General features: G+C 36.6%; 1 pseudogene; it reads right to left on the bottom strand.

Moving 5' to 3' along the window:
* Window positions 1–3,784: 3,784 nt before the first annotated feature.
* LOC125175462 (aurora kinase C-like) lies at window positions 3,785–4,536 on the bottom strand (annotated as a pseudogene).
* Between the last annotated feature and the right edge of the window lie 13,273 nt (window positions 4,537–17,809).

The following is a 17,809-nucleotide window of genomic DNA, read 5'->3' as shown; positions in this document are numbered from 1 at the left end:
TCCAAGATTTTATTAAAACTCAAATTAGTTAACATATAGTGTAGTACTGGTTTCAGGAGTAGAATTCAGTGATTCATCCCTTACGTATGACACCCAGTGCTCATCACAAGTGCCCTCCTTAACGCCCACCTCCCTCTAGCAACCCTCAGTTTGTTCTCCAGAGTTAAGATTCTCTTACAGTTTGACTCCCTCTCTCAAACCATCTTTTAAAATGGTAGGATCACAAAATGTAAGTAGTTTGGATTGCTAAGGGACCCAAGAGTTTAAGTGCTCAAACTCCAGAAGCATTTTCTTGTGGAGCAAGTAAATTTCATGCCAAGTTTAAAATATGTGACATAATCCCCATATCACTTTAAATATATTATATTACTTAGCTCTCATATCAACACTGGAATGTAAGAACTAAGACTATGAAAAGTTTCGTTCTTTCCCAAGATCACTTCATTATATATTTCCAAAGCTATCATTTTAGCCTAGATCCTCAGGCTCTGAGGTCTTTATTCTTAACTCTGCAAATTAACGAGAAGGGGAAATCCATAGGAGCTGGTCATGTCCATGTAGTGTCACTGTTAATTTTATTCAAAATATTCTTGAACTTCTAGGACTTAGATCCTTTTTTACCTACTTGTATCTGTCTTATCCAGCCACACCCAGGGAAGGCACTGACATCAGCTTCTCTTCCCATACTTAGTTCATCTGGGACACAGATTTATTTTGGACATAATAAATCCTTCAATAAAGTTGAGAGGATTTTGATATACAGGGCATGTGGACTAAAGTATAATCAATACTTCAATTACTTGATAACACTTCAAGTCTGTTTACTGTCCATCTTGACAGAAAATCGTATCTATAGAGTTTAAGTAAAACAAGACAAAATCAAAATATTAATGAGAATTAATAAATCATGTGATTTGATTTTTTCTTCATAGAAAGCCTCCCATGATAATTTCATATTTCTACAATTTATATTGAAATCCTAGGAAGAAAATCTAACAGTGGTCCTAAACATCAACTAATACTGCTCAGGGATTCTTTGACTTGCTCGTGATTAGCTTTCTAAGCTCCATTCTGTCAAGTCCCATTCAAATCCTATACGAGCATCCAGCATCAATGTAGCTGTCTTCATTCAATGTGACTGACATGGTGTTAGTTGCTGGGAAGGCCAAAATGAAATACGTTTTCTGATTTCAAAGAGCTCATATTGTGGGGGCACATATGTACACATCAACAGCCCCTGCCTTGAAAAGAGGAAGGTGCTAAAGGAATTCTATAAATTTTGAAATCTTTTATGAAACAAGATAAATACAAGAGCTACAAATATGCAAATTATAAAGGTTTATGGCAAAGGTTACACTGAGACACGTGTTTGGGTAAGGGTAATGGGTTGGTAAGTTAGAGAAAGTAATACTTTCCAGCTAAAATTCTTTTCAAATAAAGAGTCCTTTATTTAGTAAAGTAATGAAGGAGATTTAGTAAATACAATTTTTAAGAGAAATTTCTCAATTTAACATATAACTATTCTTTTATACAAGTTTTATCTTTTTTTTTAAATTTTTTTTTCAACGTTTATTTATTTTTGGGACAGAGAGAGACAGAGCATGAACGGGGGAGGGGCAGAGAGAGAGGGAGACACAGAATCGGAAACAGGGTCCAGGCTCTGAGCCATCAGCCCAGAGCCTGACGCGGGGCTCGAACTCACGGACTGCGAGATCGTGACCTGGCTGAAGTCGGACGCTTAACCGACTGCGCCACCCAGGCGCCCCAATACAAGTTTTGTCTTAATTAATATGCAATTATGGCTGACTGCATTTTGTTCAATTTGCTGTTGATTAACTGCACTGATCCATAGCAGCTGGACTTTGGGTGTATGTGTTTGTTTACCATCTAGAAGTTGGATGAGCCCCTCCTTCTGCATTACCAATGGGATTCCCACATAGAAAGAGGGGGTATAAATGAAAACTTTGGATTTGTAGCATTACTCACTAAAAACTGCATTTTACATCAACTGCTCTTGCATTAGTGCTCTGAAAGAACCATGATCTTAATAAACTTGCTAAGTCAGATGAATGTAAGTAGAGATTTTTTCCAGGCCAAAGAATAATGAGACTTGGTTAACCAATAGTGTACAGACCTATGGATTCATTTCCCCTAGCCTTTGAGCTCATTTTCAATCTTCAATCATTAGTTACCATTACCTCCATCAGCCATTCTTTCTTCTTTTCCTTTCTAGCACTTAAAACTTTGACTTTTTCCCCTTAGAAAACTATACAGTGCAATTTCTTTCTGTCATGTGTAGTGTTGTCTGGCAATAAAGCTATCTTTTGAAAAATGTTCTATTTATGTGTATTCACTTGGAAAGAGAAGGAGACAGAATTAAATGACTATTTGAGACCCAGCACAAAAGGAAGTAATATTTGAAGAGTGCCTATCAATGTGCCAGGTTCTGTGGCATGAGTTTTAAAAAATTTCTTCATTCAATTTTTACAAATATTTTATGAGTTGTGCATTATTTTACCAATTCTTACTAATGAGAAAGTTGAGGAACAGGGAGGAATAAGGACTTTGCCCGTGGTCACAGAGTAAAGGATTTGTTAAACAAACACAGTGATTCCTAGTTTTTGACTCTCCTACCAAGAACCAGGATCTAAAACTAGATATGTCTGACAACAAAACTTCTGCTCTTTCTTTTACTTCAGTGGTTTCCTACACTCTTCTACCCTCAAAAGAGTTAAGGAATATCATTCCATTAGTAATGATGATTCACAGTGGGGGTTATATGCAACTGAGACAGTTAAGTACCCCTTGAACAAAGCATCAAACCCTTAATGGTGCAGTGTTTTGGGAAGAGAGTAACACAGAGATTCTTTTAAAAACCTCTTAAATGATTCTGTCATGGCCCTTCCTCCCAGAGCTTATATGAAGAATCACTATTTTATGGGCAGCTGGGTGGCTCAGTCAGTTAAGCGTCCGACTTTGGCTCAGGTCATGATTTCATGGTTTGTGGGTTGGAGCCCACCATCAGGCTCTGAGCTAATAGCTCAGAGCCTGGAGCCTACTTAGGATTCTGGGTCTCCATCTCTATCTGCCCCACCCCTGCTTGTGCTCTGTCTCTGTCTCTCAAAAATGAATAAATGTTAAAAAAAATTAAGAAGCACTATTTTATATTGTTCTACCTCTATGAAAACACTCTTAGTTAAACAGTTCTAACTTAGATTTAATAGGAGTAGGACGGTGAAAACTTAACCCAGCTGATGAAAGTGAAAATCTGGATAAGTGATTGGGAAATATGAAATTGTATATCAGTCAAATGTTTTTAACTGAGAATACGTTATTACAGAAAAAAAAGCTTCAAAAAATCTTCCTTAAACTTGCCAAAGTAGTTTGGACACCAAGAAAACAGAAGCTCTCTAGTTTGGACAACCTCTTTTCTACTAACCACCTAAAGTATGTATTAGCTTGTTTCTAAGTGTTTATCTCACAGGTCCCCTTGTGAAAAAAAATTATAATATAGATTTTCAAGAAACAAATTATTACTCAAATATAAAAAAATAACAGTAGAATAAAATGCAAAGCACCTTTTTCTCTATCCTCTTTTTGACTTGTTTTAAGTATATTGTAAACAAAATTTAATTTATTTATTTATTTTTTATTTATTTATTTTTTAAATGACTCAGCTTTTATTCATTAGTATCTTGCATCTTAGAAGAAACAAAAGACAGACAAGTTAGTAGAGCCAGGAGAGCTCCCTGGACAAACGCAATGAAACAGGTGCGGACAGGGCTCAAGAATCCATCTGAACAGATGGAGGCAGCACTCTCTGAGAGTGGGCCCGGACCCAGGGGTGCTCCAGGATCTGCGCCAAAGACAGCCGCTCCAAAGGCTGGTATCTGAGAAGCTTGGAGATCAAGTCCTGGGCCCCCAAAGGTATTGACGGAGGAAACCTGATGTCCACCTCAGAGATGGGGTGTGCACAGACCAGCCAAAGTCTGTAATCTTCACCTCACCCCTGAACCCCAGCAGCAGATTCTCTGGCTTGATATCCCTGTGAATCACCTTTTTCTCATGGCAGTATGTCAGAGCATCTGCTAATTCCTCCATTATCATGGCTGTGTGCTGTTCATCCAAAGTGTTGCTCTTTTGCAGCTCCTTGTAGAGCTCACCCCTTGGAGTATATTCTAGAATCAGATACACCCGGCATGCATCATGGAAGTAGTTGTATAGGCGTAGGATATTGGGGTGCTATAGATGTGCCTGGATCTCAATTTCCCGGCGCAGCTGATGCACCAGTCCTTCCTTTTCTATCTGGGACTTGAAGATGACTTTCAGGGCCACAAGGAAATGGCTTTCCTTGAGCCGAGCCAGGTACACATTCCCAAATTTTCCCTTGCCCAGAGGACGCCCGATTTCAAAGTCCTCAATCGTGAGGCGCCGCACAGGGGGCATGCCGAGCTCCACGAGGCCTGCTGCAGCTGTTCCCTGATCTCAGGTCTGCTCCTTTTCTTCATCTGTGGGCTGCATGCTGCCCGACTGCATTGCAGCGTTTGGGTGGCTCCCCAGGAGACAGCAAGGCAGCAACAGGACGCCTTCCTGGGCCCTTTGAAACTGTCCTCAAAAGGGGTGAGGGTAGGCAGCAGCCAGGCTGAGGCGCTTCAGACGCCGACGGCCCCCCACAAAGCCTCAGCGCAGCGCACGGAGCTGCACCTCCGGAGATCAAGGAACTCAACAAAATTTAATTTAAAAGAAACCAAGGAGGAGCCAAGTTGGCTGAACAGCATGGAAGTTTTTCGTGTGCCTCTCATCCATGAAATACAACCAGACCAACACTAAACCATCCTACACACCTAGAAAACTGATTGGAGGATTAACACAACAATCTGCACAACCTCAACCACAGAATTCAGCAGGTACAAGGCGCAGAGAAGTGAATTTGGGGAGCGAGAAGCCACAGAGGGTAGGGAACTGCTTTTGCGGGAGGAGAGAGGACACAGACTGGGAAGGCAGGGGAGAATACAGGAAAAACACCCCTCCCCAAAAGCAGCTGGAGAGAAAGTGGAAAATTGGAAATAGCCACAGGGACTAAACTAAAAAGGGAGAAAGGAGAGGGTTTAAATTCCATTAAAACTGTAAACAAGGGGAGTGCAAAGGCTGCAACTCCGCAGCTTGATACCTGGCAGTGCTCTGGTGGTAAGAGCAAATCCCAGAACAGAATGGGGTCTGGGAGGTTCTCAGGCCACATGGGGAAAAGCAGTTCCAATGCTGAAAGGATATTTGGTAGAGACTGCTGAAGCCACCTGGTCCCAGCAGACCCCGGAAAATGGCAACATTCACTGATGATGGAACAAGATCATTAAGGGTGAGGCCTGGTGCCGGATGTGTGTTGTGATTTTCCATAATCCCTGAAATGCTGCTACTACACTGTCTCGTGAACTTTTTCTGGGGAGGGCTGGCACCTGGCTGCAGTCTCGGGGCACCAGCAACAGCAGGGGTCCAGCGGGCATTCCTGGGTGCAGCCAACATTCAGCCATTGCTCATTCAGCCATTGCTTGGTGAGACCCTCCTGCAGAGGGGCAGAATGGGTCAAAGCCACAATCCTCCAGAAGTAAGGGGCCGGGGAAAACAGCCGCATCTGAGACAAAATTTGGGAGAGAGGTACCACCTGGGGCCTTGTCACAGACAGTGAAAAAGCAGGGAGTAAGTGCACAAAACCTGAAGACAGAGGACAGGTGAGCAATTGCTAACCCTGGAGAACAGACTGGGTAGCTGGGTGGCGCCATTTTCACTGCTCTCATGCATGCGCATATGCACCTAAAGCTCCACAACACTCCACCTCAGTAGGCTAGCAGCGCCATCCAGTGGAGAGCGAAGCTGTTACACTGAGCCCCACCCAACTGGGCCAACTTTGCCCTTCAAGAACAGAAGTCTCACCGCGGGCTTAGTTTATGGACTATAAAATGCTACAGAGACTGACTTCTAGGAAAATGAAGTAATTTCAGTCCTACTTCAATCTGTTAGCAGGTTCATCCATTCAATTTTCTTTTTTTCCTCTTTTACACTTCTATTCTTTTTCTTGAATACAGAAAGAAAAATTTTTATTAAAAATATTTTTCTTTAATGTTTATACTGTATTTTTTGCTTCTGTGTAAATTTTTCCAAATTCGATTTTATTTCAATCATTTTATTTTAGTCTACTTCAGTGTATTCACCTTTTCAAATTTTCAAACAAATTCCTTTTTTTCTTTCTTTTCCTTTTTTCTTTTTCATTTCTTTTCTTTTTCTTGAATGCAGAAAGAGAAAAACTTAATTTTTACTTTCAATTTCTTTAAAAATCTCAATTTTTTACTATATTTTTTGCTTTTATGAAATTTTTTTCAACTTCTATTTTACTTCCATCATTTTATTTTAATCTACTACAGTGTATTCACTTTTTTCAAAAATGCGAATGATTTTTTCTTTTTTTCTATTTTTCATTTCTTTTTTTTTGAATACAGAAAAAGAAAAAAATCATATTCATTTTTAATTTTTTATTAAGAATACTTTTCTTTATTTTTTTCTACAATATTATTTACTTTTGTATATATTTTTTCAAATTCTATTTTACCCCACATCTCATTTTACTCTACTTCAGTGTATTCATTTTTTCAAACTCTCAAATGATTTCCTTTTTTTTTTCTCCCCCCCCTTTTTCTCTCATCTGTCAAACTACTTTCAACACCCAACCAAAACACACCTAGGATCTACGATCATCTATTTGATTTGTGTGTGTGTGTTTAATTTTTAATTTTAATATCTTTTTTAGTTTTAATTTTTTAATTTCAATTTTTCTACCTCATTAACTCCTTTTCTCACTTCAAAATGACAAAATGAAGGAATTCACCCCAAAAGAAAGAGCATGAAGAAACGACAGCCAGGGACTTAACCAAAATAGATACAAGCAAGATGTCTGAACCAGAATTTAGAATCACGATAATAAGAGTACTGGCTGGAATTGAAAATAGATTAGAACCCCTTTCTGCAGAGATAAAACAAGTAAAAAATAGCCAGAATGAAATTAAAAATGCTATCACTGAGCTGTAATCAGGGATGAAGGCAGTGGTGGCAAGGATGGATGAGGCAGAACAGAGAATCAGCGATATAGAGGACAAACTTACAGAGAAAAATGAAGCACAAAAAAAGAGGGAGATGAAGGGAAAAGAGTGCAATTTAAGAATTAGAGAAATCAGTGACTCATTAAAAAGGAACAACATCAGAATCATAGGGACCACAGAAGAGAGAGAAATAGGGGTAGAAGGGTAATGTGAGCAAATCATAGTGGAAAACTTTCCTAACCTGGGGAAGGACACAAACATCAAAATCCAGGAAGCAAAGAGGACCCCCATTAGACTCAACAAAAACCGACCACCAACAAAGCATATCATAGTCAAATTCACAAAATACTCAAGCAAGCAGAGAATCATGAAAGCAGCAAGGGAAAAAAGTCCTTAAGCTACAAGAGAAGATGGATCAGGTTTGCAGCAGTACTATCCACAGAAACTTGGCAGGCCAGAAAGGAGTGGCAGGATATATTCAGTGTGCTGAATCAGAAAAATATGAAGCCATGAATTCTTTATCCAGCAAGGCTGTCATTCAAAATAGAAGGAGAGATAAAAAGTTTCCCAGACAAAAATTAAAGGAATTTACAACTACTAAACCAGCCCTGCAATAAGGGGGACTCTCTGAGGGCAGAAAAAGTGAATATGTATGTATGTGTGTATGTGTGTGTGTGTGTGTGTATTTATATATATATATATATATATATATATATATATATATATATATATATATATATATCAAAAGCAACAAAGATTAGAAAAACCAGATACCACCAGAAACTCCAACTCTACAAGCATCATACTGGCAATAAATTCGTATCTTTCAGTACTCACTCTAAATGTCAATGGACTAAATGCTCCAATCAAAAGACATAGGGAAACAGAATGGATACAGAAACAAGATCCATCTATTTGCTGTTTACAAGAGACCCACTTCAGACCTAAAGACATCTTCAATTTGAAAACAAGGGGATGGAGAACCATCTATCATGCTAATGGTCAACAAAAGAAAGCCAGATTAGCCATAGTTATATCAGACAATCTAGACTTGAAAATAAAGACTGTATCAAGAGATGCAGAAGGGCACTATATCATAATCAAGGGGTCTATTCACCAAGAAGACCTAACAATTGTAAACATTTATGCACCAAATGGGATAGCACCCAAATATATAAATCAACTAATCAGAAACATAAAGAAACTCATCGATAGTAATACCATAATAGTAGGAGACTTCAACACCCCACTCACAGAAATGGACAGATCATCTATTCAAAAAATCAACAAGGAAACAATGGCTTTGAATGACACACTGGACCAGATGGACTTAACAGATATATTCAGAATATTTCATTCTAAAGCAGCAGAATGTACATTCTTCTCCAGTGCGCATGAAACCTTCTCCAGAATAGACCACATACTGGGACACAAATCAGCCCTAAGTAAGTACAAAAAGATCGAGATCATACCATGCATATTTTCAGACCACAATGCTATGAAACTTGAAATCAACCACAAGAAAAAATTTGGAAAGGTCACAAATACTTGGAGACTGAAGAACATCCTACCAAAAAGTGAATGGGCGAACCAAGCAGTTAAAGAGGAAATTAAAAAATATATGGAAGTCAATTAAAATGATAACACCACAACCCAAAACCTCTGGGATGCAGCAAAGGCGGTCATAAGAGTGAAGTATATAGCAATCCAGGCCTTACTAAAGAAGGAAGAAAGATCTCAGATACACAACCTAACCTTATGCCTTAAGGAGCTGGAAAAAGAACAGCAAATAAAACCCAAAACCAGCAGAAGACACGAAAAAATAAAGATTAGAGCAGAAATTAATGCTATCAAAACCAAAAAAAAAAAAACCAGTAGAACAGATCGATGAAACCAGAAGCTAGTTCTTTGAAAGAATTACCAAAATTGATAAATCACTAGCCAGTCTGAACAAAAAGAAAAAGGAAAGGACCCAAATAAATAAAATCAAGAATGAAAGACCAGAGATCACAATCAGCACAGCAGAAATAAAAAAAATAATAAGAGAATAATATGAGCAATTTTATGCCAATAAAGTGGGTAATCTCGAGGAAATGGACAAAATCCTAGAAACATATACACTACCAAAACTGAAACAGGAAGAAATGGAAAATTTTAAGAGACCCATCACCAGTAAGGAAATTAAATTAGTAATCAAAAATCTGCCAAAAAACAAGAGTCCAAGGCCAGATGGCTTTCCAGGGGAATTCTACCAAACATTTAAGGAAGAGTTAACACCTATTCTCTTGAAGCTATTCCAAAAAATAGAAATGGAAGGGAAAATTCCAAACTCTTTCTATGAAGACAGCATTACCTTGAATCCAAAACCAGACAGAGACCACACTAAAAAGGAGAACTATAGACCAATTTCTCTGATGAACATGGATGCAAAAATCCTCAACAAGATATTAACCAACCGGATCCAACAAAACATTAAAAAAATTATTCATCACGACCACGCAGATTATACCTGGGATGCAGGCCTGCTTCAATATCTGCAAAACAATTAACATGATTCATCACATCAATAAAAGAAAGGACAAGAACCATATGATCCTCTCAATAGATGCAGAGAAAGCATTTGACAAAATACAGCATCCTTTCGTGATAAAAACCCTCAAGAAAGTAGGGATGGAAAGAGCATACCTCGAGATCCTAAAAGCCATATATGAACGACCCAATGCTAATATCATCCTCAGTGGGGAAAAACTGATAGCTTTCCCCCAAAGGTCAGGAATAAGACAGGGATGTCCACTCTTGCCACTGTTACTCAACATAGGATTGGAAGTCTTAGCCTCTGCAATCAGACAACACAAAGAAATAAAAGGCATCCAAATTGACCAGGAGGAGGCCAAACTTTCACTCTTCTCAGAAGACATGATAGTCTATATGGAAAACCCAAAAGATTCCACCAAAAAACTGTTAGAACTGATTCATGAATTCAGCAAAGTTGCAGGATATAAAATCAATGCACAGATATCGGTTGCATTACTAAACACCAACAATGAAGTGACAGAAAGAGAAATCAAGGAATCGATCCCATTTACAGTTGCACAAAAAACCATAAAATACCTAGGAATAAATCTAACCAAAGAGGTGAAAAATCTATACACTGAACACTATAGAAAGTTTATGAAAGAAATTGAAGAAGACACAAAAAAAAAAATGGAAAAAGATTCCATGCTCCTAGATCGGAAGAACAAATATTGTTAAAATGTCAATACTACCCAAAGCAATCTACATATTCAATGCAATCCCTATCAAAGTAACAGCAGTATTCTTCACAGAGCTAGAAAAAATAATCCTAAAAGTTGTATGGAACCAGAAAAGACCCCGAATAGCCAAAGCAATCTTGAAAAAGAAAACCAAAGCAGGAGGCATCACAATCCTCGACTTCAAGCTATACTACAAAGTGGTAGTTATCAAGACGGTATGATACTGGCATAAAAAGAGACACTCAGATCAATGGAACAGAATAGAGAACCCAGAAATGGACCCACAAAGATATGGCCAACTAATCTTTGACAAAGCAGGAAAGAATATCCAATGGAATAAAGACAGTCTCTTCAGCAAGTGGGACTGGGAAAACTGGACAGAGACATGCAGAAGAATGCACCTGGACCACTTTCTTACACCATATACAAAAATAAACTCAAAATGGATGAAATACCAAAATGTAAGATAAGAAGCCACCAAAATCCTTGAAGAGAAAGCAGGCAAAAACCTCTTTGATCTTGGCCACAGCAACTTCTTTCTCAACACGTCTCCAGAAGCAAGGGAAACAAAAGCAAAAATGAACTATTGGGATCTCATCAAAATAAAAAGCTTCTGCACAGTGAAGGAAACAATCAGCAAAACTAAAAGGCAACCAACAGAATGGTAGAAGATATTTGCTAATGACATATCAGATAAAGGGTTAGTATCCAAAATCTATAAAGAACTGATCAAACTCAACACCCAAAAAACAAATAATCCAGTGAAGAAATGGGCAAAAGACATGAATAGACACTTCTCCAAAGAAGACATCCAGGTGGCCAACTGACACATGAAAAAATGCTCTACATCACTCATCATCAGGGAAATACAAATCAAAACCACAATGAGATACCATCTTATTGGTATGGCTAACATTAACAACTCAGGCAACAACAGATGTTGGCAAGGATGTAGAGAAAGAGGATCTCTTTTGCATTGTTGGTGGCAATGCAAGCTGGTGCAGTCACTCTGGAAAACAGTATGGAGGTTCCTCAAAAAACTACAAATAGAACTACCCTACAACTCAGCAATTGCATTACTAGGCATTTATCCATGGGATACTGGTGTGTTGTTTCGAAGGGACACACGCACCCCTGTGTTTATAGCAGCACTATCAACAATAGCCAAAGTATGGAAAGAGCCCAAATGTCCACTGATGGATGAATGGATAAAGAAGTGGTATGTACACACACACACACACACACACACACACACACACACACACAATGGAGTCTTACTCGGCAATCAAAAGGAATGAAATCTTGCCATTTGCAACTACGTGGATGGAACCGGAGGGATTATGCTAAGTGAAATTAGAGGAAAACAAAAAATCATATGACTTCACTCATATGAGGACTTTATATAGAGACAAAGCAGATGAACATAAGGGAAGGGAAACAAAAATAATATAAAAACAGGGAGGGGGACAAAACAGAAGAGACTCATAAATATGGAGAACAAACTGAGGGTTACTGGAGGGGTTGTGGGAGGGGGGATGTGCTAAATGGGTAAGGGGCACTAAGGAATCTACTCCTGAAATCACTGTTGCACTATATGCTAACTAATTTGGATGTAAATTTAAAAAAATAAAAAATAAAATAAATAAATAAATAAATAAATAAATAAATAAATAAAATATATATAAAAAATAAAAATAAATAAATAAATAAAATATATAAAGATCAATAATAAAATATTGAATATGTTCCTATATACAATAACAAAATTGAGAAAATAAAATTAAAACATCAGGACAATTCGTAATAGCAACAAAAACCATTAAATTCCCATAATTAAATCTAAAAATTATTTGTAAGACTGTGACACTGAAAATACTGTCAAGAGAAATTAGAAAAGACTTAATTCAATTGAGAGATACAGCATTCGTGGTTGAAAATGTACTAATTTTAACTTACCAATTCTCCCAAAGATTCAACAATATCTGACTGAAAAATTTCAAAAAAAAATTTTTTTGGGAAAAAACTGACAAGCAGATTGTAATTTTTTTTAATGCAAAGAGCATAGAATAGTTGAGACAATTTTTAAACAGAACCAAGTGGGAGAATTTACCAAACCAGACTTCAAATTTAGTATAAAAATCAGTGAACATGAGTAGAAATAGAAAGTATTTAAAATTAAGTACACAGGGGAGGAAACATGGAAAAATGAAGGGTTCTGTAATCTCTGGGAAAATATCAAGCAACTAAATATGTGTAATTGTGTGGGAAATGCAGGAGAGAAGCATCAAAGGAAAAGACTTCAAAAGGGAAGAGTTGGAGAAGGTGCAAGGCCTTAGGACATGTTTACATAGTTGAACGTGGCTGCAGCTCATAAGGAATGCCTAGAGCCATTAACATTGTCCAGGGCTGGATCCTCCTTCACACCTGACCCTTCCTAGTGTTATAGAACCAATTAACTCGAAATTCACCCTTGAAAAGCTAAACCATTAGATCGATCAACATATTTGCTTAGCTAATTTTATGCACGCAGTCTTTAGCAATTATCCTAATAAAAAGAAGCTTCATTCTGGAGTCGGGCACCTATGAGGACCTTCATTTGAATGCACTTTGTGGACTCATCTTTTGCGACTCCGGCCGTACTCCCTGCAACATAATTGGGAGTTCCAGAAAGAAGTAGCAGATATATTGCTGGGGGAGGAGGAGAAGGGATAAATTATATGAAGGTAAAAGGGGCAAAATTTTTTTAAATCTAAAGAAAACTATGAATTCAAAGATCCAAGAAACTCGATAAATCCCAAGAGAATAAAAATATAAATCACAACAAGTCACATTTTTTTTATTTGAGAGAGACAGAGACATGTGAGTGTGGGAGGGGCAGAGAGAGGGGGGTAGAGAGAGAGAATCCCAAGCCCAATGTGAGGCTTGAACTCAGGAAACCACAAGATCCTGACCTGAGTGGAAACCAAGAGTCAGACACTTAACTGACAGGCACCAAGGCGCCCCACAGCAAGTCATATTTTATTCAAAATGCTGAAAAAGAGTAATTAGAAACAAGTTTTCAAACTATCCAGAGATAAAAGAAATATTACATACAAAAGGATAAGATTGACCACAGACTTCTCATTATAACATTTGTAAGAAGAGATCAACATCTTTAAAGTTCTGAAGAAAAATCATACTATAATCTTACTCAAAGTTAAAATATTTTCTTAAACTCGAGCAAAATAAAATATTATTCAAGAAACAGAAGCTTGAGAGAAATCACTGCAAGCAAACATACACTACAAAAAAATGATAGAAGGACCTCTTCAGATGGAAAAAAATAAGATGATAACCCTGATTTATACAAAAGAATTAAGAGCTACAGAAAGATAATAATGTGGATCAATACAGATGTTATTTCTCATCTTAAATATGCTTAAAAAGATAATAATTTAAAAAATTATTAATATAATGTTGGGTTCATAACATAAGTAGCACTGAAATATATGGCAACAATAACCAAAAAGATGTGAGAGAAAAATGGCTGTATACCGTTGGGAAGTTCTTACCACTTCCATGAAGTAGAACGTTATTTGAAGTTAGATGTGATAACATAAACATGCATACTGTAAATTCTAAAGCAACCACTAAAAAGGATAAAACCAAGAAGTATATCTCATAACCCAATAGAGGAGAAAACAATTAAATCATAAAAATACTGAAATAATAAAAAATAAAGAAAATAGTAAAACAAAAAAAAGAGCAAATGTAACAAAGAGGAAACAAATAGCAAGATGATTTAATCCCATACATTGAAGTCTCCAAATATGTCCTATATGTATAATATCCATGTTATCAAAAAGAAATCTCTCTGACACTACATATTACACAAATGTTATCTCAGCTCTTATCTGCTGACCTTCTGTAATGGTAGATGTTTGCACCAGGGCTCTATAAGAGACTAGCAATTGTCCAAAAAAGTAATACTTTGCTCCTACAGCAAGGAGATTTTGAATCCAGAATCCCAAAAAACACCACCAGATGGCAGTAATTGACTTTATCTGCAAGTGTCTAGTGAACACCTCCAAAATCATGATGTGTGCGTGCCAGTTGTTGTTCTAGACCCTGGCCAAATTCAATACTATTTCAGTGTATAAAGTTAGCAAGTTACTTATGTTGGTTAATACATCTAGCAATATCTAAATACATCTAACAATATTCAAATAGCCTGCAAGGACCAAGTTTATTTCTTAGTGTTCATCCAGCAGAGACTATTTTATTCCATACCTCCATGGAATGTATCCCGAGATCCTGGATCAAGTTATTCTTAGAAAATTTATTGATTAGGTCAGCTCCTGTATTTTATCTAGTTGGATTAACCATCTTCAGCTACTCATGTACATCAACATAGTGTTTGGTTTTTTTCCCCAAAGTGAAATTATCCTGCTATACAACCAGAATGAACACAGAAAACAAACAAACAAAAACCTGGGGAAAAACTAGATACCCCAAAACAAGAAAATGGTTAAATAAATTGTGGTATATTCTGGTAATAAAACATTTTATACCTTGGTGAAAATGAATAAGCTTACATTCCCTGCACTATCTATGGCTAGTATATATATGATTGAGTGAAAGTCATATCTCAAAAGACTACATAACATATAATTCCATATTTTGCCCCTAAAGCAAGCAAAACTAAGCATATTGTTTAGGCCTGCTTACATACATCTAAAAAATATTTTTAATTAAAAAAAAAGAGAATTGCATACCTCCAAATCAGAATTTTAGCTGTTTCTCAGGGGAAACAGACTGGATAGGAAAAACATATAGGTAGATAAAACATATTGGTGATATTCAGTTGAAGTGAACACAATAGCAAATTTATGGTGTTTGTTATATTATTAAGACTTTCAAAAGAGAGAGAAGATAAAGAAGGAAATGAATTCACTATTGAATGGCAGAGGGAATCTGTTAATAAGTGTAAGTCACAAAGAGAGTCCGTTTAAGACCTTCCATCCTTTTATAAGCTCTCCCTCACCCCAAGACCCCTGTGCTGCTCAACCAAACTATTCCCCCAGGTTCCAAGGAAAAAGAAAAAGGAGTATTTTTAAAAACGTAGCTTCTTAAATGAGATTCTCTGCATAATTAAAGTGTTACAGCTGCTAATAGAGGTCTACAGAGCAAAAATGGAGACTAGACAAAAGTCGTGGCCAGGAAGGTCTTGTAATTAGAGGAGTTTGTATGAGCACAAGTCCATAGGTATGACAGTCTGATGTGACTACGGGACTTTATGGTATTTTGAGGACTAGACTGTGGAAGGCAGAAGGGATTCTGCAAAATACAAGCTGAAGACTTCATCAGATGGATCATTTAGCTAAATGGCAATTGACCTTGCTTCTATTCTAATGTATGCATTAGAAATTATCATGTATGTTATAAATTCCCTTCTAAGACCAGCTTTACCTGCTCCCACAAGTCATGTGTTTTCATTATCATTCAAAACATGTTCTAATTTGTATAATGAGTTAGTTTTTAACTCTGAGTTATTTAGTAATACATTTATTACTTTCAAACAGATGGGGATTTTTAAATTTTCATGTTGTTATTCTAGCCTAATTTCACTAGAGTCTGAGAATATGCTTTACCTGGTTTCTATCATTTTAAATTTGACAATAATTGCTTAATGGCCAAGAATATTTTTAATGTTCAAAGTATACTTGAAAAGAATGTATTATGACATTATTTGCTATTGAGTTCAATATTTGTAAGTTAAATCATTTTTATTAATTATGTTGTTGAAATCTTGTATACTTATCAATTTGGGTCTGTTTCTTTTTTTTTTTTTTCTAATAGTTACTCAAAAAAAAAAAAAAGAATTCAAATATTCCACTATGGGTGCTTAATTTTTGAAAATCTCCAAATCTCCCCCATGAGAATCCACACAGAAATTTGGGTAAGAAAACCAAAAATCTATGGACAGCATTATATGAAGTAAAACATGAGCCAGAATATAAAGTATCCTACAAACCTCTAACTATGAATGGTAAGAACAATCCACCAACACCTACAAGGCCTGTGCAGCATCAGTGCCTATACAAGAGATAGCACAGGGGAGCAACAAAGCATTTGATACACTAAGATTTTAACATGTATTCACCAGAAATCTTAGTAAAATTTAGAAAACAGTTGAAACTCTCAGGGATTTGTGCGCCCTATTAGTTGGCGAATACAAGCCTTTTGCAATTACATCTGAAGGGGCTGGGATAGTGTAGACCCTACCATCCCTCAACATAAACCAATTAAAGCCTCTTCTGGCACAGAGCTCCACACTGACTAAACTGCTGGGAATAGAATCCAAAGTAACCAGGACAGGGGAAAAGACAATACAGATTAAATGGCCAGAACAAAACGTAGTATTTCACAATAATAACAAAAGAGGGAGCTCAAGAGTCATAACGTGAGAAAATCTGTAAAACCATGCCTTCCCCATACCTTCTAGAAGTTAAGATAATTAGTTTCATGTAAAAATGAGCATCAGAAAATGATTGTAGTTATATATCACTCAGAATTAATAAGAGCAATTTGTAAGAGCAAACATAATAAGAAGCAGAATAAACTCTATACAGGCAATGAGAGCATAAACAGAAAAACTTGCCCACAAAGCAAAGGACAACTATATCCTAATGTTTTATAATTATCTGAAGTTATTAACACAATGATCTACAATGTGAAAGAGAAACATAATCCAGAATTATCAAAACTCAAAAATTAATAACACCCAAGAAATAATTCAGAAAACAAAACAAAACACTGTTTCAAAAATGAAGATTAGACCAGAATCAACACAAAGGAAAATAAATACAGAAAATGTCAGAGGGAAAAACAGCCTTAAATTAGGAAAAAGTTTAAAGTACAAAGGAATTTAATGGCTCCCATATGATTCCATTTATATGGTAATCCAGGAAAGGTAAACTCACAGAGACAGAAAACAGAACAGTAGTTGACAGGGGCTGTGGGAAACAGGAGGAAACACAGAACAGAGCTGTTCCGTGTCTTCGCTGTGGAAAAATTTACATGATACTGTGCCTTTGTCAAAACATATAGGCCTATACCTCAAATGTAAAAAAAATTGAGTGCAAAGTAGAGATTAATAACAAGATTAAAATGATTTTAAAATCTACAAATAATGAACAGAGGGAAAGAATATCTAACATAGATATGATGAAATTTCCCAGAGAAGAAAAACCAAAACAAGGAAATGGAACAATTACTAAAAATTATTATTCAAGATGTCACTGAAAGTTTTTAAAGAATTACTTGAACTTAGATATTAATGAGGTAAATGGCATACCTGGGGAAAAAATCAAACCAGAAATATCAACACTGATTCATAGTTTAGTAAAAATTATTAGTCTTTAAAGAAAAACAAAAAAGAATCTTTTACACATTAATGAAAACAGGACCAAATAACTTCTAGAGGAA

This window comes from Prionailurus viverrinus, chromosome C2, assembly GCF_022837055.1.
Source record: "Prionailurus viverrinus isolate Anna chromosome C2, UM_Priviv_1.0, whole genome shotgun sequence".
Lineage (NCBI taxonomy): Eukaryota > Metazoa > Chordata > Mammalia > Carnivora > Felidae > Prionailurus > Prionailurus viverrinus.
Note: the sequence above shows the minus strand (reverse complement) of the source record. Positions and strands in the feature narration are given on the sequence as shown.